Below are 25,120 nucleotides of genomic sequence, written 5' to 3'. Positions count from 1 at the left end.
GTCATTTAACCTATGTAAGGGAATATGTTAATTGAAGACTACTACTGGCCCCTTGGGTACATGAACTACCAGTTTATGAGCAAAATGGTCGCCATGTTTAGTATCAGCTCTTTGGGGATGACATAAAAAGCATAAACAAAAGACTGGGAAAAATCATAACCAGAAACAAAAGACACCTAACCTAACCTAACAAAAACTGTTTAGGTGAAACTGAATATTTACTGCCTTTAAATATTCAGTTGGGGACTGGGGGGAACCTAGTTGTGGTGGTAGCCTTCAGTTTTAGTAAGAAACTGAAAAGTGTGAGATTTGCATATTCTGCATGTTGGTTACAACTAAGTTCACATTGAAATATATGTAGGCTATGACATTGTTGAAGGTAAAGCAAGAAAGATGAGGTAGCCTATAGGTATAAAACTGAATTACAGCAGGCATCATTTTTTTTTTTCAGGTCCCACTCCAGTGAAGAAGCTCTATTAGAGCTGGTCTTTTGTCTTACAATAGTCCCGAAACATTCTGTGATTTATGTGGTGTACTCCATATTGATAGTCAGATCCATGGCATCTGACATGCTGAGATGGTGGAAGTGCCTCTACAGCACACAAAACTTGCATGTCCTTAAAAAGTAAGTTTCATTTATGGTTTAGTATTTTCTGCAGATTTGTATATATAGTTATGTATTTACCATGGAAGATAAGTATAAAAGCTATAAACATTCATATTCTCTTAATTTCATCTTACTTTCTGTCCTCTCCTGACAATTGTAGTGGAACTGCAAGGTTATCCTCCTGTTACCCATTAAAACCTTTACTCTCAATATCCCTTTCTGCACTTGGCCCTTTGAGTGAAATTCTACAGATTCCGTTCCATTCCTGTTCATAGGTTAGATAACTCCAGTAAGATTGTAGAAACAAGCTTTAGCAGTAAGCCTACAGAATGTCATCAAAGTTATTGTGAAACTGATGGTTGGAATGAGTTTGTTCCTACACGATATACAAACCATCAGTCCTTTACATAAGGAATTACTTTCAGCGTAGCTGGAATTACAGCTGTTAAATTCTTGAACAAGGTGGTTAGGCAGTAACTACCGCATGGCAGGCGGGTAGGCTAGCCTGCCTGGATGTAAACACTCCACTTTGCTTTCGGCTGTCTTCTGATGAAGATGTGTGTTTGTAAGCTCTGGCTGACTGGTTGTTGATCTTTTCTCCTTGTGGGATCTTTCTGGTTTATTTTTGTTTTTGTTCATGAAACTTACCCAGCAGATATATATATAGCTGTATTTCTCCGAAGTCCGACAGAAATTTCAAAACTCCCGGCACACGCAGTGGTCGGCCAGGTGGGAGTCAGGAACCATTCCCATTTTCTATCCAGATTTTTTCTGTCGCTCTTAATGAAAACACCTGTTTTCATTACCTCCGACCAGGATTTTGATTCTCCATTGCCGCTTAAGTATCCTAATTATCTTTTGAATGATTGACTTGGATGTGTGGCTAGGCATACGCTATCGTAATTTAATTAACCTTTGTTTAACTTGTCTGAATCTAGTTCGGCTAGTTTCAGACTGTGTTGTCTGCACAAGTAAGGTGAGGCTACCGAAAGTGTCGGTAAATCCTCATTTGGTTTGCACGGGGGTTGAGAACGTTTTTTCTTTATTGAAAGATCGATGTAAGACGTGTGAGAGTTTGACTGATTCCGAAGGGAAGACAGATGATTCGTATGTACGCAAATTAGCGCGGGATTGAATCGCTGGGTCTTCCTCAAGAAACTGCATTAGTAAACAGAAGTCAGGGTAATGAACCTACTAACCTTTCTGTAGACTTTGTTTTGCCTAACCCTGTAGTTTGGCCTACGAGCCGTTAGGCTATGTCTACAAAAGAATGCCCTTTTCTGTTATTGTGGATTCCATTCGTAATTTGGAATCTAAAGTGCTCGCTCTCCAATCAGTGTTGTGAAGTGTAGTGCCCCCAGTGTTGTGGAGGGGGCGTCAGATCGGCCCTATAATGCCTCTAGGCCTGGACCTCTGTCGAACTTCCAAGCCCAGGAAGACGGACATGTCGAAAGCCGCAGGAGGGTTACGGGGAACCCCCACCAATCTGGTGTCCCTTCGGCAGAACCTGTAGACGATCCCCAGGCTGCCAAAAAATAGTGCAAGAGAACGGATCATGAAAGATTGCTTCTCATCCTCCGAGGCGTCCTCCCCGCACAGGGGTTGGAGCTCTGGGAAGGACTCGCGCCCTCTAAAAAGAAGCTTTAGAGAAGAGGACGCTTCACGTCCTCTCTCTCGTCGAGAGGGAGCGTCAGATCGGCCCTATAATCCTCTAGGCCTGGACCTCTGTCGGACTCCCAGGACCAGGGAGAGGGCATGTCGAAAGCCGAAGGAGGTTTACGGGGTCTCCACATTGATCTGGCGCCCCTCTAGCTGTTTAGCAGAACCAGTACGAGCCACAGGCTGCAAAAGAGTGTGTTCGTGCGCGTTCCCTCCGTGAGGGATTTTCGTCTTAAAAGCATCCTCCCCGAACAGTAGTTGGTGCATGAGAAGACGCTCACGTCCTCTGAAGAGAACAAAGACGTTAGATGTCGCACAGGCAACCATCGTCAGTAGTTTCTTAGAGGAGCACGCAGAGCCTCTTTGCGCTCCTTCTGCTTTACGGGCTTCGCCTTTATACGTGACTACTCTCCGCATCAAAAAAGATCAAAGACACAAGATGTCGCACGGGAGGCCTGTGTCTTTGATCTCAGGGAAGAGGACGCTTCACGTCCTTTCTCTTTTGCTGCTTTGCGGTCGTCACCTGAGAGTTTTGCTGCATGGACGCCTCAAAAGAGAACCAGGACGTCATCAGACGATGACGTCTTTGAACCCCCCTGTCGCTGTGAAGGGACAGGTGAGAAGGAATAGGGCTTTCTCTCGCTCCTCTCCTTCTCATAGGATCAGCTTTCCACCTGAAAAGTAACATTCTAGAAAAGAGGGTCATCCGTTTGATGCAACATCGACTTGCTTCGTTGCCGACTGGGAAGACAGGCAGAACCCGCCGTCCTAGAAGAAAAGATGATATATTGCCATTAAAAGATCTAAGCGGTCTCCCGCCAACTGCGGATCGCTCTTCTCTTTCACCGGTTGCTACGCCTTCTAGATTAGTGCGTCTCACCTGCCCTTTATGTAAAAAGCATGAGAAACTTCCTCCTTAAGATTCTTATATCGATAGGAAGAAAGCTCTCCCTACTATTCAGGGTTCCCCTCTCTTATTATAGGGTCTCTCTTTATCCGTAAACTGACGTTATTTTTGTTGCAAACCAAGGTGTGTTGCAAGCTGAGATACTCGACACTCCTAGTTCGACCCTGAGGGAGCGTGGTGTTTACAAACGTGACGTTTCTATAGATGCTAAGCTGGACGCTTATTTAGACACCAAGCGTGACGCTCGGCTGGACGCCGAGCGTGGCGCTCAGCTGGATTTCAAGCATGACGCTCGGCTGGACGCTGAGCATGACGCTCGGATGGACGTTGAGCGTGACGCTCGAATGGACGCTTTGTGGACATTCATCAGGATCACAACGTGATATTTGTCTGGAAGCTCGTCGACAATCTGACTTTCGTAGAGACTCCCATCGAGAGAGTGCAAGAAATTATTACCTCTATATCGGAATTTTTAGTGACTAATATTCAGAAAGCACCTATTACGTCACAACAGCAATCTTCATCAAGGATTGAAATCGAAAGGACTGATATCACCATCTTCGGGAGTCCCCTCTGCCGCTCATATAGAAGAAGGACGACTTAGTAGGATGTCAGAAGAAAACTGACGAGACCACCTTCTACGTCAGCTTCGTCTGATTATCAGGTATTGGTTCGTTTGCTTCGAGCTTCAGTTAGAGACGAATTCCAACCTGTGGCTCCTCGCTATCCTCCTTCTCAGTTTTCGTTATCGAAAACCGACAAGATTCCTGGTTTGTTCATAAAACTTGCCCGGTGGGTGTATGTATAGCTGTGTTTCTCTGAAATACAGCTATATATATATTTATCTGCCGGGTAAGTATGAACAAACTTTATTGTATCTTAACAATATCATAATTGTTAAAATGAAGAAGTCTCTTTCAACGAAAATAGCTTTTAAAAAAGGTTCAAGATTGGATGGAGTCGAGAAAAGCGCAAAGAAAGACTTCTTTTGCCCAGCCTTTGTCAAGACTATGCGGCAAGGCAGGCATTGGGTGGGATACAAGTAAACATATCAGTGTAAGAATTCTCGCATCGGAATAAGGTGACTTTTCCAGTCGGGTCGACGCTCCAAGGTCGTCTCTCCTTTCGTCAACAAAAGTTGCGCGAACTCCTGATGAAATGGACTACCATCGGAAGAGCTCTCATTCATTAGTCAGAGTCTCTTCCACGAAATAGAATGAAGTTTAGGTACAATAAACATAAGAAGTTTGAACTGTCATTTTCGGTCCTCGGTTTTCACTTGAGAAGATTCCTCAAATAATTTTAATTCGTTCTTTTGGAAGAACGAATACAGTTTATTTTCACTCTCTCTCTTCCTTGCAGAAGAAAGAATGTAGTAGAGAATTAGCTGTCCAAGTAATTACAATACTTATGTATTTTATCTTTGCGTTATATTACTACTGTATGGATCAAGGGTCATATACGCACATCGTAATTACCGATACGGATAGTAACCGAAAGGACTCGTATTCTAAGTGTACTTAATCGGTCCTTCCTGCAAACTGTCCAGGAGTTTCCGGTTGTAGGACAACCAAATGTATTGTTTACAACAACACCAACTCAGCTTCTGCATCTAGCGTATTCGGTTTCGCTTAAATATGCCTGCTTGAGAATTCTCTTCTAATCGATAATAGTAACAGACCTATTCCTTCGTAAAATAGAGTAGCTGGTAACTCAGGCAGAGTAGTGCGAGACGACCATTGATAGCTGCTTCGTTGTAGATGACGCAGTATATTTAATTGGTACTCCCTGCAACCTTCCAGGAGTTTCCGATTTAGCTTTTGTTGATTATTTAAGCGTAGTGTATGACAACACAAAAATCAGCTTCTGTATTTAGCGGATTCTGTCTCGCTTAAATATGCCAACTTGAGAGTTTCGTGCTGTTCAAATAATAAAAAATCTATTCCTTTGTAATATGGAGTAGCTGGCAACTCAGGCATAATACTGCGAGAAGGTGAACGTAAGCTGCTGTAACTGTACACCAACTTAGTATCAGCTAGCTTGCTGTTATGCTCGGTCGGTTAAGTCTCTCTCTCCTCCCGCGGGATTGAGTTTGACGAACCGTATCTCTGCCCTATACAATCACGGACTTTGCCTAGGATTGAGGGAGATTCTAACATGCATTGAATAAACATTGCCTTCGTTTGCGAAACAATTTTTAACAGAGATACTATTAGGCTTTTTGGTGCTGTTTACTGCACTGTAACAGAATTCTGTACGAGTTTACCGCAGCATAGCATTATAATAATGCTCTCCTAATTATGAAAAGCGCAGCCTTCTTAGGGAAGGAAGCATGCTTAAGAGAGGTAATGGATGAATCTGCTGGGGACCATTCCTCGCTGAAGAAGCTTCTTTCCCTGAAAGGACTGCAATTCAGACCTCTTCAGTTTGTACTTCCGGAAAACTGAAGTAACATCAAAGATCGAGTAATGATTCTGAACATCTCTCAGTAGTTCAATGATCACCTCAGGTGATAGCGAGATGGTGCCAGGCATCCTGACAGAGGTACAGAGGTCCTGCCACATAATCTAAAAGAATTGGAAGCAATTTGGTTGACTCTCCAGTTCCTTGAAGAATGAGTTTTGGCCGAGCGGTTCAGATCGACTCTTGACAATGCCACAGCTCTCTCACATCTCAAGAAGAGAGAGCCATTGATAGCCACAGGCACGGAACGTATCGATTCCTCCAGAGGTTAGCTGCACGATTGAAGGACGTCTGTGCAAAGCATCTCTATCGACGGCAGCAACTACTGACGTCTGAGTATTCTTTCCTTAGAAGTATGTCAAAAGTCTTGGGCTACTCTAATAGCCTCACTTCGAGAGGTATCTCAAAACCGTTCGGCTCTGAGTCTGACTGCGTTCAGACTATCAAGAAAGTGACCAGAATAAGAGGTTTTTCAAGACTAATGGCTAGTGTCATTACCAAGATAAAGCAGTTCTGCCTATCTTGCAGTGCACCAATCGGAATGGGTCGTTTCTGGAGATAGGGCAGGAAGAATGGTTTTTCCTCCACCTCGACCTTTGGTGAATTACATTACCCATATTCCCTTTCCGTCGGAAGAATGGGGATGTACTAGCAGTCTCAACTATTGTAGAATACGGAAGTACGTTGTTGGCGACCTTTACGCTCAGATATTTGGATCTGTTAAACAACAAAGCCCTTTACGATCTATGAGGTCTATGGAAATCTCGAAATTGTAGAATATTTCCTGTGTAACTTTTTGCATGTGACCAAAATTCTAACCACTCTAGATAAGACAAAGAGGGTTAGTGAGGTTTAATACATCATCAGAGGTTTTGGCTTTAGAGACATAATGCGGTGTGTTCTCTAAGCCTTTTGTTTTTACAAAGAATTAAAACCTGTTTAATCCTTGGCCCAGAAGCTTGGAAATCAAGGGGTGCTATGGATTATTAGGCAAGAAACAGAGAGAGTCCTGTGACCTGTCAGGGCCCTCAAGTTTTATCTAGTTAAAACTAAAGAAAGTGGAGGTCCTTTGGACAATCTGCGGTGTTTCGTAAAAAGACCAGACTTGCCCAGGTCGAAGAACACCCTGGCGTTATTGTTGATGAGTTCTTTTAAAGAAGCTCATTCGTCATGTTTGGGCAAAGATTTGATATCTTTTAACTGAATGTTCACGAGGTGAGGGCGCGGCCTCGGAAGCATTTCAACAGAGCATGGCAACTCGTATCATCCTGAGTGCCACGTTTTAGCGAAGCAACTTTGTGTTCATTTCACAATACCTGCGGGATGTGAAGACGACATATAAGATTTGCTGCTCGCTAGGGCCATACGTGTCTACAGACACAATCTTGGGGGCAAGAAGTATCACTCATCCTATCCTATAGAAAATAGTTAGGAAGAGTGGTTAATTATGTTTATTGGGTCGGCCGCCAGTGGCGGTCTTCTCAATCCTTAAGCCTTAGTTAGATATCCTTAACTTTGGCTAGGTTGGTCAGGTGGTGATATATATTACTTCTTAGCCCTCATGGTATGGTCAATATGGTCTAGTCACATAGTGGTCACGCTCCCGTTGACAGATCATCTAGAACTCGCCAGCTACATAGGTCACTACCTTGCTGGAGACTCTAGTAGAGCAGTAGCAGACTTGGGTGACAATAATCAATAAGTCAGCTATGCTAACAGGTAAGGAACCAAGATGTCAATCATCTGCACGCAATGTGTTTCCTAAAATCCTTTTCTGTCCCTCCCCACCTCCAAAGGTGGGATTCAGCTATATATATATCTGCTGGGTAAGTTTCATGAACAAAATGATATTGTTAAGATACAATAAAGTTTGTTCATACTTACCTGGCAGATATATATAATCAAAGTACCCACCCACCTCCCCTCAGGAGACAGTGGGAATAGAAAATCTGGATAGAAAATGGGAATGGTTCCTGACTCCTGCCTCCCAGCGGGCGGGAATGGGTACTAACCACCTGGCCGACCACTGCGGTGTGCCGGGAGTTTTGAAATTTCTGTCGGACTTCGGAGAAATACAGCTATATATATATCTGCCAGGTAAGTATGAACAAACTTTATTGTATCTTAACAATATCATTTTAAATAAATATGCATATACTACGGTGTTTGATATTAATATTAAATTCAATTAATATACAAACCCACTTTTTGTGATAACCTTTATAGCCGCCTCTCTACTTGTGTTAGGAGTCGGCGGCAAAGGTATGCCAACATATTATTTACATTCTTTCGCCCTTAACGTGAGGGCGAGATATGTGTTTAATGCAAGGATGAAACATGTATTTAACGTGAGTGATATTGATCCTGTAATGAGACGTATTAATCCGAAAATTACCCTTACGCTTGGGAATTACTGAGGGGAACTTCAAAGGTTTGTCCTTGCTTTATTTTTATGGTCATTTATCTTCTCCTTCATCCTTTCACTTACTATCGGATGAAGGTAAAAGAAGGGGCGTGTGGTGTTGATGTTTGGGGGATCTCTCACTTTGGAGCGCAGTGCCCTTGGATGCGAGAGGAATATCCTTATTACATGAATCATTTTTTCCTTATTTTACAGACTAACAGTGGTGATTGTGTTTACAGCAGTATTGGTTGGAGCTCTTCGTATTGGTTATCCTAACCTTGGAATTGTACCTGTGACTCGTAGCATGTTCCGATACCGATCCTCAAATGTGTACTGATCCCCTGCTGATAATCATATTCATTTACCACTACTACCCTTGAGTTACGTCACTGGACGAAGCTTTTGCCGCTGCCCTGTGATGTTTATTTATTCCTGATGGTAGAAGTCTGGCAGAATTTGGAGGAATCGAAGAGGGAGAAAGCTCGTCAAGTGTCATCATCCTCCTCTTCGAGATCATCATATTTTCTTTCATGTCTCCACCCCTTCGACTTCTAAGGCTTTGCAGTAGAAGAGAAGGTGGTCTCCTCCCCTAAGAAGTCTCGTCACAGGACTTCTAAGGGTCTGCCTCGCTCTTGTGAGACAGGTGGGTCTTCCGCTGGTCCTCCCTTTCCTTCGGGAACGGGGCCCATCTCTCCTTCCTCGGAAGAAGACGGCTCGCTTGCGAGTGTCACCGAGTATTCGGTCACCTACGGGTGACCATGCAGCCAAGGTCCAGACTGCTGAGTACGCTCACTGTGGAGCGGAAGGATGGTAAGAGTCGCTCAGGTGACTCTTGCCAGAACGGCGATCGCTCACGTAGCGATCGTCCGGTACCCAGGGTTGACGTTTCGTACCTGCGGGACCATGCACACAGAGACCCATGGAGGCTGCCCATCCAGCCCTCTTAAGAGGTTTCGGCCTCGACGAGGACTTGGAAGAGTCGGAGGACAGTATCGGCTGTCTCCTGTCAGGTACACGCTCAGCCCCACCCAGACAACAGTCGCATTCGCGCAACTGACCAGTCTCGGTGGCGGCAGACGCTTCACCTGCCAGGCAAGAGTTTCGTAACCCGGCCCGAGGAAGCGTTCTCTCCACTGCTGCTCCCGCAGGTCCCTCCGGACAGGTGCAGGACCTGTCGGTTGTCCTGAGGAAGCTGGCGAAGAGGAAGTCCAGGAAGAAGAGGAAGGTGTTGTCGTCTTCTGCCGCCTCTTCCCCTTCAGCTTCCAAGCCTTCCCCCCCCCCCCCCCCCCCCAGAAGTCTCGCACAGAGATTTCTAAGGGTCTGTCTCACCAGGTGGGTCTTCTGCTGGTCCTCCCGTTCCTCTGGGAACGGGGCCCATCTCTCCTTCCTCAGGGAAGAAGTAGACAGGCCCTGGTACCTCTGCTTCTGGCTCCAGAGGTTCCACCTCCGGACTGGGAACCGTCTCGGCCGCTCGTTTGCGAGTGTACAGTCACCTACTGGTGACCGTGCAGCCAAGGTCCAGACTGCTGAGTACGATCACCGTGTCAGGACCCAGGCACGGAGCGGAAGGATGGTAAGAGTCACTCAGGTGACTCGCCAGACCGGCAATCGCTCTCGTAGTGATCCTCCGGTACCCAGGGTTGATGTGACGTTCCCACCAGACCGTTCAGTAGCAAGGCTGGGAAGTGGTCCCCCCTGGTCACCGGGTCCAGCCTCGCCTGGGCCTGGTCCAGGCTCGCCTGGTTACTGCTGAACCTGGTACCTTGGCGTGTCGAGAGGACGGTGCTTGCTCTCACCTCGTTAGTGGACACTACCAGTCACCCGACTGTCGCTCCCACTGGGACTGGAAGGTTTGCACGACTGGTAGCAGCTCCCCTGACGCACGAGACCAATGCTACCGTCCTCGGTCCAGCGCTTCTCCGCAAGGAGACCGCTGGTCCAGACCTGCAGCTCAATCGCCACCGTGGGTTGGTGATTGCCTGCAATCCTCCCAGCCTACAGGTTCTTCTGGTAGGCAGGGTAGGAGCTCTCGTAGCAGCTCCCCTGACGCACGAGACCGACGCAACCGTCCTCGGTCCAGCGCTTCTCCGCAAGGAGACCACTGGTCCAGACTTGCAGCTCGATCACCACTGTGGGTTGGCGATTGCCTGCAGTCCTCCCAACCTACTGGTTCTGCTAGTAGGCAGGGTAGGAGCGTCAGGTCTCCCTCACCTGTCCCTTCAACCTCCTCGGGCTACACTGGGAGGAACGAGGGGAACAGGAGTGACTGTGATGAATGCTCTTCTTACAGTCCGGCCATGAGCCTGGTTCAGTCTTGGGACCAAGCAGATCTTACGCTCAAGTGGTTGGAGGAGATCTTGGGGGCTGGCGAGGACGATGATGCTTTCCTAGACTCACGGAGTGACCATCACCACTGTTCACGTGACGGTCCCGCTGGACCGTGCATGCAGACCTGTGTGGGCTCTCCCTGTGGACCTCTTAAGAGGTTTCGACCTTGACGAGGACTGGGACGCGTCGGAGGACGGTATCGGCTCTCTCCTGTCAGGTGCACGCTCAGCCCCACCCAGACGACGGTCATGGTGGCGGCAGACATTTAGCCTACAGTACGAGTTTCATAACCCTCCTTGGGAAAGCGTTTTCTCCAGACGGTAACGTTTTCCTAGACTATGAGCGGCCATCACCGCAGGTTGATGGCTGCCCATAACTTGCTTCTCCAACTGCTAGATCCGCTGGCAAGGCGAGCGAGTGTGTCCAATCTTCCTCCCCAATTCCCTCTCATCCTATGGCTGCGACGGGAATGGGAAGGATCCTGCAGAGCGTTCTCTTTAGGATTCTGCGTAGGGGACTGCGTTCCTGGAGGGACCTTCGGGTCCTAACGGATGGAAGTCCCCGTCGTTGAGGAAGGATCTTGCCCATTCCTCCTTGATTTCTACGGGAGTCGGGAGGACCAGCACCCGAAGATCGTCTGACGAAATTTGGGGGGGTTTTGCCGAGCACTCAAAATTCTTCGGAATTTCTTGCATTCTCCGAGTGTTTTTGTCTTCTACGATCTGCAAACACTTGGGCGAGACGAGAATTCCTGATAATTGTTACTACAATAATCTGGAATCTTGCCGAATGCTCGAATTCCTGAAATTTCTAGCGTTCAAAGGAAGTACTGCTGCTGAAGGAAGAATATTTCGGGAGGGGCTCAGCCTGGATGGACCTGACGGTTTGTCGCCTCAGTAGGCGGTCAATGCCGGGATAGAGAAGAACAGGCAATATCAGTCAATCCTCTCTTTTTTTTTTTTTTTTCTTGCTTATACCAGAATGAAGCTAGGAAATAAGAGGAATTCGGTGGAGTTTACTCCTCGGAATTTGAACCCGAGAGACTATGTTTTTGGCTCAATCCTAGGATTTTACCGAACATACATCAATCCGTTCAGGATGGATAACACTGAGAGTTTGAATGCCTCTCCAGTGCTACTGTTTTGGGAACATCCAGTTCGGTTTGAACTAGTCGTCTTCTGTATGCTGTTATCACCGTAGAAGTCTTCCTACGGGAAAACTTCACCTTCGCTCTCTTCATGAGAGAATGAAGGAGGTTGGCTTCCAGTCCTTATTCTTGTTCCTCGAATGGAAGAAAATTTAGGCTGGAGGTCTATGTACACGAACCTAAAATATACTACGTATATATTTCTCTCACAACATGCTTTTGTTATCAGTTGAATTGTCCGAGGTGTAGGCACATACTGTAATTAACTCTACAGGTATGTGACCGAGACGAACAGTATCTTCTTAATTGAACTACAACTCGGGACTGCCTTGCAAGCCTCCCAAGAGTTCCAGTTTCAATTTTGAGGTACTAGTGGTATTGTTTACAACACCACCACCACAGAGTTTGCATTCATCGAAATCCGTTTCGGTTAAAATGCAAATACTCAAGCGTATTTTTCTTGTGCTTGATGGTTGTAGCTGAACACATTCCTTCATGGAATGGATTACATACCTGGCAACTCAGGATGACAGGTGAGTGAGAGCTAGCGGTGTACGGGCTGCTTGCCAGCCTGAGCCAGTACTGCTAGCTCTCCAAGATAGTTCGGTCGGGTTTTGTTTCTCCTCCTCTGGGATGATTGACTACCGAATCGAATCTCTGCCCGGCAATCTCAAACTTAGGTCTCTGGTTGGCTGGAATTCTCGCATACATGTATGACCATCTCTACTGCATCGCCTTTTGCCATTGTGAGAATTTTCAGACAGAGATATCTCACTAGACTCGTTATCTTTCTGTTTACCTCACTGTAACAGAAGTCTGTAGCCTAGTCTTCCGCTTCATCGCACCTGCCGCTGCGATGACGCAGAATGATTTCTTCAGACATCTGAGTTTGTCTTCTGAATACATCTCGTTATTCATAGGTGTGCAATTATTCTTTGTTCACCATGAATTGTAGATGAATAACGGAAGACTTCACCTGTTCCCTGCCCTGCCAGCTCTACTTCCAAGTAATAGGAATGTCCTCCCTGATCCAGCCCATAAGAAGCGGTTCTTCAGGCAGTGCAATCCCTTTGTTTTCATTACTGAAAGGCGCTCTGCTTTCATTGCAAACTCCGGCTTCTCACCGAACAGCAATGAAATAGCGGTTTAGCGTTTTCAGTCCTGTATAAAACAACAGGGATTAAAGCCGTCTTCACTGGTTGGTGTCATCGACGGGACTTTTTCTACGTTCAGAATCTTGAGAATTAACTCCTCTCGATTCAGCTGTGTAGATGTAGGTCCGCATTCACCTTAGTCTTTCACTGGCATATAGTATTGTTTCTCCTTAGTTGAGATTCAACTATTATGAAAACTTCTGTCTTGCTATCAGGGACCTCGGTCACTAGAAGGCAATTGACTTTCGTCTGATGGGTGCATGCTTTGAGAGAATCATCATCTCGTCTCTCAACATCGGTGGCGAACAAGATAGATGTTTCATACAATCAACTTACCTGTCAGATATATACATAGATAAGACTACCGTTGTCCCCGACAGAAATTCAAATTTCGCGCCACTCGCTACAGGTAGGTCAGGTGATCTACCGGCCTGCCCTGGGTGGCAGGACTAGGAACCATTCCTGTTTTCTATCATATTTTCTCTGTCGCCGGTGGTATCAACATCGTTGTTACTACTCCTGACTGGAATTCGCTTTTCAAGACAATTGATCATCTTTATTGGACTTTTTGGTGACGTACCTGGATCGTTGTTTTGGCATTCGCTACCGTGGACTGGATTTGGACTTGCTTTTGATTTTTCTTCAAGAATGTCTGATTCAAGTGGTTGTGTGAGTGTGTGTGTGAATGTAGGCTGCAAGGTGAGGATACCGAAGGCTTCGGTTGATCCTCACACTGTATGCCGCAAATGTAGAGGTTTTGACTGTTCTTTAACTAACACCTGTCATGAGTGTGAGAGGTTGAATGTTGAGGAATGGAAGACTCTAACTTCTTACTTGAAGAAGTTAGAGAGGGATAGAGTGAGAAGGGCTGCATCTAAGGGTGCGGGTAGTACAAGGCCTATTGAGCCTTTTAATGATTCTAACTCTTCTTTAAACTATGCATTTGATTCTAATTCTGTATCAGGGCCCTCACAAGCTTTGCATTCAGATTTGGCCTCAGAAATCGCTGATCTGAAAGCTACACTTCATAGGATGAAATCCAAAATGGCTGCCATGAAAGGTAAGGATTGTGAAAGTGACTTTTTTAGTGAAGTGAGTGCCCCCAGTGTTGTGGAGGGGGCGTCTGACCGTCTGTGACGCTCCCAGGCCTAGATCTCTTTCAAGCTCCCAAGCCCAGAGGAGAAGAAAAGTCGAAAGCCGTATGGAGGTTGTGGAGAATTTCCCCCGGTCAGGCGTCCCTTCAACAGGCTCTGTAGCTCGACAGACTGCTCAGGACCGCTATAGGAAAAGCGTCCTCCGAGAGTGCTTCTCTTCGTCCGCCTCTCCCTCTCCTAAACGAGGGTGGAAGGATTCGGACCTTTCCAGGCCCCTGAAAAGGCACTGGAAAGAACCTGTATTTGATTCAAGCCCCGAACAGCCTTTTCTGAAGAAAGCGGCCTTCCTCGATCAAGAAGGCTAGGAGGGTTTTGACGTCTCCTGGCTTTGACAAAACTCCTTCAAGGTCTCCCTCTCCCGTTGAAGAAGACGCCGGAGAGGCTTCCAAGAGGATTATCTTAGCTGTACAAGAACAGTTATCCGCCTTGGTAGGAGTTCTTTCGAAGGATCCTCCTCGTAGGAAAGACGTGAGGCTTCCTGTCAAGAAGTCTCGTCTTCCTTCTCCCGCCAGGAGTGAGACTCCTGTGGGACGTGAGATGTCTTCTGATAGAGAGTCGTACGCCGATTATGAAGCGCCAGACAAGCGCGAGCGCCAGACAAGCGCGAGGCGCCAGCCAAGCGCAAGTTTTCTTACAGACGAGAAGCGTCTTATAGGATTGAAGCGCCAGATAAGCGCGAGCAGCCTAACAGGCGCGAGGATTTAGCCAAACGGACACGTCTGCCAAGCGAGCAGCATCAGCCAAGCGCGAGGCGCCAGCCAAGCGCGAGGATTCAGCCAGGACAAGCGTCATCCAAGCAAGGATGAAGCGCCAGAGAGGCGCGAGGCGCCAGACAAGCGTAATCCGAACAGGGATGTAGCGCCAGAGAGGCGCGAGGCGTCAGCCAGGCGCGAGGAGCCAACCAAGGGCCGCGGAAACGTCTGCTTTGATTCAATCAGGGCTCCGTACACGCTCTTAGCCCCTCTCCAATTAGGAGTTTGTCTCCCGCAGAGAGAGAAATTGGGCAGGAAGACCCAGACTTGAAGTTGAATTCTCCTTCTGATCCTTTCTTGGAAGAAGACGAGACTCACGGCAGAGAAGGGCTGTCTAACTACAAAGTTTTGACAGCTCTCCTTCTTCAGGAATACGGAGATGCCTTGACCCCTTCTCCACGCTCCCTTTTTTCGTGCTCCAAGACGCCAAAGTCGTCGTCTTTTCTGAAGATGAGGCCGATGATTTCTATGAAGAGAGCTCTTCAGTCTCTGGATAGCTGGATGCTAACCAAAAAGGAGTTGGTTAGAACTGTGTTCTGCATGGCCTCCGCTAGACTTACGGGCAAGAGAGGTATTTGGTACCAGACTGGGGAGAATATGGGTCTTTCTCTCCCAGCTTCGGCTGAAGCTGACTTTTCCAGTCTGGTAGACGCATCCAGGAGACATAGCCTTCATAATGCACGAATAACTTGGGGTCTTTCGGAGCTGGATCATCTCCTCAAGGGACTCTTCTCGAAGGCCTCGATCCGGACGTACTCCTCTCGATCTTGTGTGTATTGACAAGGCGGTACAGGACAGCTCAGGGGAAGTCTCTTCTTTATTTGGAGCCGGTCTCTTGAAGAAGAGGTCTGTTTTTAGTGCTTTTCTGACAAAAGCAGTATCTCATTCTCAAAGGGCAGCATTGTTATTCGCTCCCAGGTCTGACTTTTTGTTCCCTTCGCAGTTGGTGAGGGACATTTCCCGTTCGCTGACGGAGAAAGCGACACAGGATCTTCTCCTTCAGTCGTCCAGGAAAAAGAGACCAGTGGCGGTGAGTGAGAAGAAAGGTGTTAATACGCCTCTACAGCCCTTTCGAGGAGGTCCTCCCTCTAGAGCTCCCTCAAAAAGGAAAGCGACTGAGAGGAGAGGTAGAGCTTCTTTCCGTCCCTTTAAAAGGGGAAAGTGAAGCTGCGTTCCTCCAAACACCAGTAGGTGCCAGGCTCTGGGGATTTGCGGAAGCCTGGACACTCATCGATGCAGAGGCTTAGTCAATGTCTGTTCTACAGAAAGGATACCTCATTCCTTTTTCCCTGGACAATCCTCCCCTGACTTCAACTCCGCGGGAATTGTCCGCCAAATTACAGGACCCTGTGCTGAAAGATACTCTTCAACGAATGGTGGATAGATGTGGGACAAGAGAGCAATAGAACTAGTGCTGGATCAAAGCTCCCCAGGGTTTTACAATCGCCTTTTCTTGGTTGTGAAAGCCTCGGGGGGCTGGAGACCAGTTCTAGACGTCAGCGCTCTGAACAAATTTGTTCAGAAACAGAAGTTCTCCATGGAGACTTCTGCGTCAGTCCTTGCGGCTCTTCGCCAAGGGGATTGGATGGTTTCTCTGGATCTCCAAGATGCCTATTTTCACGTCCCGATTCATCCTTCGTCGAAGAAGTACCTCCGTTTCATGACGGGGGGAAGGATCTTCCAATTCAGAGCCTTGTGTTTCGGCCTTTCCACTGCTCCTCAGGTCTTCACAAGCCTGATGAAAAATGTGGCGAGATGGCTTCACCTGAAAGGTATCAGTATCTCTCTGTACCTAGACGACTGGCTCATCAGAGCAAAATCAGAGAGACAGTGTATGGAGGACCTTGCTTTGACACTAAACCTGATCAAGACCTTAGGATTGCTCGTGAACCTCGAGAAGTCCCAACTGATCCCCAGCCAGAACTTGGTCTATCTGGGGATTCAGATGGATTCTCGGGGTTTTCGAGTATTTCCTTCTCAAGAGAGACTAACGAGAGGCTTAGAGAAAGTCTCTCTCTTCTTAGGGAAAAAACGTACTTCGGCGAGGGAATGGTTGAGCCTATTAGGGACCCTTTCCTCGCTCGAACAGTTCTTTCCTCTAGGAAGACTTCATCTCCGTCCTCTTCAGTTCTTCCTCAGAAGATCGTGGAACATGAAGACAGGACTTCTTTCGGACAGTTTTCCCATTCCAGTATTGATGAGACGCCACTTGGAATGGTGGTTGCCCCCACTGAAGGAGAACAAGGGTACTTCCCTAGAGACTCAGAACCCGAACCTTGTATTGTTTTCCGACGCGTCGGAAAAAGGTTGGGGAGCAACCTTGGGAAAGAGAGAGGTGTCAGGCACCTGGAATGCTCTTCAAGTGTCCTGGCACATAAATTGCAAAGAACTGTTTGCCGTACACTGGCCTAAAGAGCTTCGAGCCTTTAGTGATGAACAGGTAGTCCAAGTGAATGCGGACAACACAACCGCCCTTGCCTACATTCGAAAGCAAGGAGGGACACACTCGTATGCCCTATATTAACTCGCAAGAGACCTTCTTTTGTGGACATCCCGGAACATCTCCCTCTTGACGAGGTTTGTTCAAGGAATAAGGAACGTGAGAGCAGACAGGCTGAACAGGAGGAACCAGGTCCTTCACACCGAATGGACCCTCCACTCAGAAGTTTGTCGGAGTCTCTGGTCTCTTTGGGGGACTCCTCATGTCGACCTCTTTGCCACGTTCCTCTCAAAAAGACTGGAAGTCTTTTGCTCAGTAGTAGAAGACCCCAGAGCTCTAACAGTAAGACGCCTTCCTTCTAGATTGGTCTCATGTAGACGTATACGCATTTCCCCCATTCAAGATTCTGGGGGCAAGTGCTCAGGAAGTGACATCGAAGGGGACGAAAATGACCCTGATAGCCCCCTTTTGGCCAGCTCAAGAGTGGTTCATGGAGGTGCTGGAGTGGATGGTAGACTTCCCAGATCCCTCCCACAAAGGATGGATCTTCTCAGACAACCACACTTCGAGAGGTTTCATCAAAACCTCCCCGCTCTCGCTCTGACTGCTTTTCGACTATCGAAAGACTGTCAGAGCGAGAGGCTTTTCTCGCAAGGCGGCAAGCTCGATCGCTAGAGCCCTGGAGAACTTCCACTATCCGAGTTTACCAGTCTAAGTGGGAAGTATTTAGAAGGTGGTGCAAGTCGAAGAGGTTGTCCTCCTCCAGTACCTCTGTAACAGAAATCGCCGACTTTCTGTTATTTTTGAGAGAGGAATCTCGTCTCTCCGTAGCCACTATAAAGGGCTATAGGAGTATGCTCTCGGCCGTCTTTAGAAATAGAGGCCTAGATCTGGCAAATAATAGAGATCTACACGATCTGATTAGATCTTTTGAGACCATTAAGTCTAAGATTACATCTCCCCCTAACTGGAACCTCGTCGTGGTCCTGAAGTTCTTGTCCTCGGGAAGATTTGAACCTCTGCATATGGCCTCGTTTTGTGACCTAACGAGAAAATGTTTGTTTCTTTTGTCACTGGCGACAGCTAAGAGAGTTAGTGAACTGCACGCCCTTAGTGATAAAGTGGGATTCAAACTAGACTCAGCCATCTGTTCATTCAAAGCTTTATTTTTGGCGAAGAATGAAAATCCTTCGAATCCCTGGCCGAGAAACTTCGAAGTTAAAGGCTTATCGGGTCTCGCCGGCAGGGAAACTGAGAGGTCTCTTTGCCCAGTAAGGGCTCTAAAGTTTTACATGCAGAGAAAGAAACAGTTGGGAGGTTCTAGACAAGGTCTCTGGTGCTCGGTGAAGGATCCTTCAAGACCTATGTCCAAAAATGCTTTAAGCTTTTTTTTTTTGTTAGGAACGTTCATTTACCGACTCTCATAAGGCATGCACGGATGACTCTTTGAAACTCCTGAGAGTGAGAGCTCATGAGGTGAGAGCAGTAGCTACGTCTCTCTCTTTTCAGAGAAATATGTCACTAAAGAATATCTTGGAAGCGACATATTGGAGGTGTAATTCAGTGTTTGCTTCTCACTATTTAAAGGACGTTCGTGTGACCTACGAAAAATGTTTTTCTTTAGGTCCTTTCGTGTCTGCGGGCACAATCCTGGGTACAGGAGCTAACACCAATCCTTTAAATGATGCATAAGTCTAATAGATATGTTCTAGACTTTCTGCTGAGCAGGTGCAGGTACCGCACGGGCGGCCAGTCACTTTCGTTCAGTAAGGAACTCTTGTGATATCTTTTATTAGATGAGTATCATTAATTTTTTTTTTTTAAATTGATGTGTGCGTGTGTAATTTGGTTTTGAGTTATGGTTGTTGTGAAGAGTTTGGGGATAACTCGGAGCAATTTTTAATACTAACATGGTGGTTAGGATCAGGTGGTCGGGATTGGTTGTGTGCTCCTTCATAAGGTGTGTTGTCATATAAGTGGATCAGCACCCATTGACAAAGTCCTTTCAGGCTCTGCCGAGTAAGTGGATAAGACCCCTTCGGCAGACCCACAAGAACTCTTGGCCATAGGTCACATATCTCGCTAAAGTTTCTTGAGGTGATGCAGACTCCTGGGCTACAGCCACAAAGTCTACCACCTATCAGGTAGGACCAAGGTTTTTATACCTACAACATATGTTGTTTACCTGTCTATTCCAGAAGTAGCTGTCTCTTACCCTCTACCGAAGGGTGCCAATCAGCTATGTATATATCTGACAGGTAAGTTGATTGTATGAAAATGATATTATGATACAATAAAGTTTCATACATACTTACCTGGCAGATATATACGATTAGGGCCCACCCAGCCTCCCCGCAAGGAGACAGGTGGAAGAGAGAAAATATGATAGAAAACGGGAATGGTTCCTAGTCCTGCCACCCAGGGCAGGCCGGTAGATCACCTGACCTACCTGTAGCGAGTGGCGCGAAATTTGAATTTCTGTCGGGGACGACGGAGTCTTAGCTATGTATATATCTGCCAGGTAAGTATGTATGAAACTTTATTGTATCATAACAATATCATATTTGTATGGTTTCTTGGCATAAGCCTTCAAAAGGCGAGTGTCATGTGACTACGTCTCGGATGCATGACTGCTCGCCTTGCACTGAGTGCAGTCAGTCGGCAGCTGTTGAAGAGTCCGAGACCGTCATGAGCTACGCTGTGGACTTAGATAGGTTGATCCAGATCAGTCGTTACTTTGTCCTATTGGCGTGTTGCTGTACCCACAAGATCAACACCCACCATGGAGTGTCGGTGTCTTTATCCGCTGCGGAATATTACGAGACCGTGAGAGACTTCTCTGCAGTTGGATAGTCCAGTCGATGGGTACTTGTCATCACTCCGAAGAATATGTCGGACAGGAAGATGGACAAGGTCATTGCAACCATATTTATCTTTCCCTTTGGGCCTGCCAACAGGTTCTTGGAACCTCATTTCCTTGGACCTGTGGTAGATGCTTGCAGGTTGTGTTTGCTTACCCTGCTCCTTCAAGAGGACAAGTTGCATCTCGCCTACGGTGTGCTGTTCTAGAGGTAAGAAGGATGCGAGAGTGACTGGCCTCCACCTTCCCCACCTCGTCCTTCCACTCCTCTTCATTCGGGTTGAGGATAGGACTCGAACTTACACTGGCTGGTCGGACGGTTGATGTGGTAAGCTTACACATAAAGCATCCTTTTTATGTTTCTTATCAGAATCATAGAAGCCATCCTGCTCCTTCCTCTAGCAAGGGGAGGAAAGAGACTGGCATTAATGCTAACCCTTCCCAGAACTTTGCATTAATGTCTCCGACTCTAAATATTCTTCACAGCCCATTTTCAGATGAGTTACGATTCTTCACTCATTTCGGAAAGGCCCAGAAGTCTAACTCTTGATCATGCAGCTCCTGTACTCTGATCAAGTTGTCAGAGGCAGGACCCTCCTCCTCACTCTTACGACCAAGGGGAGTAGCCTAGGTGTGTAGAACTCCATTGAGTTCTTGAGGCTAACTCAGATTCCTCCCACTAATCAGTGAGTCTTCCCTATGTAAAGGACCGAGGGTTTGTATATCGTGTAGGAACAAATCACAATTTTTGGAAGTAAATTGTATTTTTCCTAACTATACAAACCTGAGGTCCTTACATACATGCCCACCTCATGCCACCCCTCAATCTGAACCTGGGCTGAAAGGCAAAGTGGAGTGTTTACATCCGAGCAGGCTAGCCTACATGCCTGCCACACGGTAGTTACTGCCTAACCACCTTGTTCAAGAATTTAACGGCTGCAATTCCAGCTACGCTGAAAGTAATTCCATATGTAAAGGACCCTGTATTTTTCCTAACTATACAAACCTAATTTACTTCCAAAAATAATGATTTTCTCCTTTTTGACAGCTGGTGGAGCAAAGTTTGATTAACTGCTGGAGAGAAAGAGCCTCTGCCAGCACAAGTTTGGCTTAATCCAAATAGATCAAGACAAGCATGAAGATTGCTTCAACAGGGAGCCTCCAAGTTATTATGAACCTATTTATTTTGTAAGTATGATTAAAATTAGGGATGATGATAACTTAGAGTTGACATTATAGAAAAGTTATTGTATATCGTGTAGGTTATAATACCGAAGGTATTAAACATTGATGTTGACCTAGGTTATACCTTGTCCCCAAGGGGTTTAAGGTGTATTCATCATTCCTCATTTAAAACCAAATCAAGCAAATCCTTGAAGTCAGCCTTCTGCAAGACGAGGGTGATTGGTCAAGCTGTACTATTATGGGATTTTTATCATTTGTTCTAGTCATTGTTCTCCTTTTAAGACTGTCTTTGTATTGTGTTTTATCTCATTTGTTTTGCTTGAGAAGTACTACATCTTAGTGGCACTTCTTGAGGTGCTAACAGTCATAAGTTTGTGGAAAGGAGTTTGTTCTGACTCGTAATACAAACCCTCGGTCCTTTACATAGGGATTTACTTACAGCGCCAGCTGGACCAGTCGTAAGATTTCTAACAAGGTAGTTTGGTAGTAACTGCTTGTCTGGGTGGGAGTCCTGCCTGACTGGAGGTAAACATTCCACATTGCTTTCGGCCGCTGTCGGATGAAGACTTGTTCGTTCACCTCTCTGCCCACCATCATCATGAGAATTCTATGCTTTTGATTATGAAGTTGCTCTTTTCCACAACTTTTCCTTGGTGTAGTACTTGTAGTGTGGATGTGCGTAAGTACTTGTTGATTTCTATTTATGTTTATTTTGTGGTTTGCATTGAGAACTCGGAGCCATGCAAGCCAATGAAGATGAGAAGCCCCCCAGACCCCCAACCAACAGGAGAGTGTGCCCTGGTGTGGAGGGCCGTAAGCGTGGGTCTTTTAGGTCCACTGAGCAAGTGGACCCCTATTTAGTGTGTGTGCAGTGCTGAGGGCGCGAGTGCTCTCTGTTCGAGCCCTGTGACTTTTGTATTTCATGGTCGGAGGAGCAGTGGGAGTGCTATGAGAGGAGGAAGAGGGCACTTAAAGTAGCCAAGGGTTCGTTGGAAAGCTCTCCAGTGATACCTCTGGTGACCGACATGTCGTCCTCATTCCTCCTTCCTAGCCAGCTTCCTTGTATGGCTCTTTCCCTTGCGGGGGACGTGTCGCATTCCGCCTCTTTGTTCGACCTGTTGAGCGCAGAGGAAGGGGCGCGACACCCAGACTTGGAATTGTACTCGCGGTCTTTCCCCCCCCCACCCCCCCCCCCCCAGGCAAGCGGGAAACCCCCCTCTAACCCGACTTGCTTCCATAGGTGTGATTGCTGCCGTGGGTGGAGACCTCGAGCACGGGTGGTGCTCGCTGAGCCTTCAGGGCACTCCCAGCATTCAGGGGCTGTTGTTACACCTGGCTGCCCCTGTGACCCATGGCCCGGTGACGTTGACAACGACCACTATCTCTACACCTGGGTATGCTGCGTCACCGCACCTGGTTTATATGCAGCACGTAACGTCGGTGACTCCCGCAGCTGCTGTGCAGGCCCCTGCTGTCTCCATTCCTGCCCTTGGTGCTGCTGCTCCCGCCGCAGGTCCCTCCAGACAGGTGCAGTTGGGCCGTGTTGCTACCGCAACTGCCCCAGCTCCGTCCTAGAGTGAGGACCTGACGGTGGTCCTGAGGAAGCTGACAAAGAAGAGGTCGAAGAAGAGGAAGATGTCATCATCGTCCCCTTCGACTTCCAAGGCCCCACAGCCGAGGAAGAAGAAGGTGGCCTTCCCCCCCCCTAAGAAGTCTCGCACAGAGACTTCTAAGGGTCTGTCCCACTCCAGTGGGACAGGTGGGTCTTCCGCTGGTCCTCCTGTTCCTTCGAGAACGGGGCCCGTCTCTCCTTCCCCAGGAAAGAAGAAGACGGGGACCGTAAGGGTGCCAGCTACCGCTGGTACCTCTTCTCCCTGGTTCCAGAGGTTCCGCCTCTACACCAGGAACTGTCTGGGCCGCTCGCCCGCAAGCGTCAGTGAGTGTACGGTCACCTGCTGGTGACTGTGCAGCCAGGGTCCAGACCGCCGAGCCTGCTCGCCATCAGGACCCAGGCACGGAGCGGAACACTGGTGGGAGTCGCTCAGGTGACTTTTGCCAGGCAGGCAATCGCTCTCATGGCGATTCCCCGGTTCCCCCCTCTTAACCCTTAAACGCCGACTGGACGTATTTTACGTCGACATTTTTTGTCTCTTGGGTGCCGACTGGACGTATTTTGCGTCGACATACAAAAGTTTTTTTAAAAATTCGCGGAAAAATACTCTTAGGCCTACCAGCCGAAAACTCTTGAATCACGCCGCCTTGGGGGATGCTGGGAGTTCACGGATCAAGGTGTTGTTTTGTTTACAATCGTTACGCAGGCGCGCAAGCGCGAATTTCTTTCTTGCCCGCACTAAAAAAAGTATCTGTGACACATCTCGGAAATTATTTCGTCACTTTGACATAATTTTTTTACCATTTTAAATTAGCCGTTACATGGAGTATTATATATGAAAATGTGCGCATTTTTATGTAAAATACAACAACAAAATACTCATGATTGTAGCTTTTATCAGTTTTGAGATATTTTCATATAAATAACGATAAGTGCCAAAATTTCAACCTTCGGTCAACTTTGACTCTACCGAAATGGTCGAAAAACGCAATTGTAAGCTAAAACTCTTATATTTTAGTAATATTCAATCATTTACCTTAATTTTGCAACTAATTGGAAGTCTCTAGCACAATATTTCGATTTATGGTGAATTTATGAAAAAACTTTTTCCTTACGTTCGCGCGGTAACTCTTCCGAAAAAAATCATACATGTGATTGTGGTAATGTTTGCACCATTTTAAATTAGCCGTTACATAAAGTTTTATATATGAAAATGTGCGCAATTTCATGCACAATACAATTAAAAACAACCCATGGTTGTAGCTTTTATCAATTTTGAAATATTTTCACAAATATAAAAAATGATAAGTGACAAAATTTTCAACTTCGGTCAACTTTGACTCTACCGAAATGGTCGAAAAAACGCAATTGTAAGCTAAAAACGCTTATATTCTAGTAATATTCAAGCATTTACCTTCATTTTGCAACAAATTGGAAGTTTCTAGCACAATATTTCAATTTATGGTGAATTTATGAAAAAAATAACATTTTCTTTACGTCCGCGCGGTAACTCTTCCGAAAAAATCATACGTGCGATTGTGGTAATGTTTGCACCATTTTAAATTAGCCGTTACATAAAGTTTTATATATGAAAATGTGCGCAATTTCATGTATAATACAACAAAAAATAGTTGAAGGTTGTAGCTTTTCTCATTTTTGAAATATTTGCATATAAATCACAATAAATAGAAAAAAAACCACGTTCCGTCAAATTTGACTCTACCGAAATGGTCGAAAAACGCAATTGTAAGATAATACTCTTACAGTCTAGTAATATTCAGTCATTTATCTTCATCGTGAAACAAATTCGAAGTCTCTAGCACAATATTTAAATTTATGGTGAATTTTTAAAAAAAAACTTTCCTTCCCTCCGCGCGCGGATTCTCCGCCACAAATCTCCGAAATGCGTAAGTCCCATTCTCGGAATATTTGCTCCGTTTCAAATTAGGCATTTCATAGAGTTTTATATATGAAAATGTGCGCAATTTCATGTAAAATAAAACAAAAAATATTTGAAAGTTGTAGTTTTTCTTATTTTCGAAATAATTGCATATAAAAAACATATATAAAAAAAATTCGACATTCGGTCAACTTTAACTCGTCAGATATGGTCGAAAACTGCATTTGTAAGCTTATATTCTTACAGTATAGTAATATTCAATCATTTGTCTTCATTTTGAAAGAAATTGGAAGTCTCTAAGACAATATTTAGATTTATGGTGAAATTTTTTTTGAAAAAAATATTTGTTTACGTCCGCACGTACGAATTCATGCATTATTTTGTGATAATATTTTCTCTGTTTGCTTTTTAATCGTTTTACAATGTGTTATATACCAAAATGATCGCAATTTAGTGTACATTACAACGAAAAAAAGTAACTTATTACCTTCAACCGTTTTGCGCACAGCGCGATTTGAATACAATTATATATGAAATTCGTTTTTGCG

At 46.1% G+C, this 25,120-nt stretch overlaps 1 long non-coding RNA gene across 2 annotated transcripts in view; it reads left to right on the top strand.

Moving 5' to 3' along the window:
* The first annotated feature begins 454 nt into the window (after window positions 1-454).
* Window positions 455-25,120, top strand: part of LOC135199209 (uncharacterized) — a 44,183-nt gene continuing 19,517 nt past the window's right edge. For both annotated transcript variants that reach the window (XR_010310975.1, XR_010310974.1), the window contains exons 1-2: window positions 455-625; window positions 20,924-21,063. This is a non-coding gene — a long non-coding RNA (uncharacterized LOC135199209). The remainder of the gene's footprint in view (window positions 626-20,923; window positions 21,064-25,120) is intronic.

Source organism: Macrobrachium nipponense, chromosome 25 (genome assembly GCF_015104395.2).
Source record: "Macrobrachium nipponense isolate FS-2020 chromosome 25, ASM1510439v2, whole genome shotgun sequence".
NCBI lineage: Eukaryota > Metazoa > Arthropoda > Malacostraca > Decapoda > Palaemonidae > Macrobrachium > Macrobrachium nipponense.
Note: the sequence above shows the minus strand (reverse complement) of the source record. Positions and strands in the feature narration are given on the sequence as shown.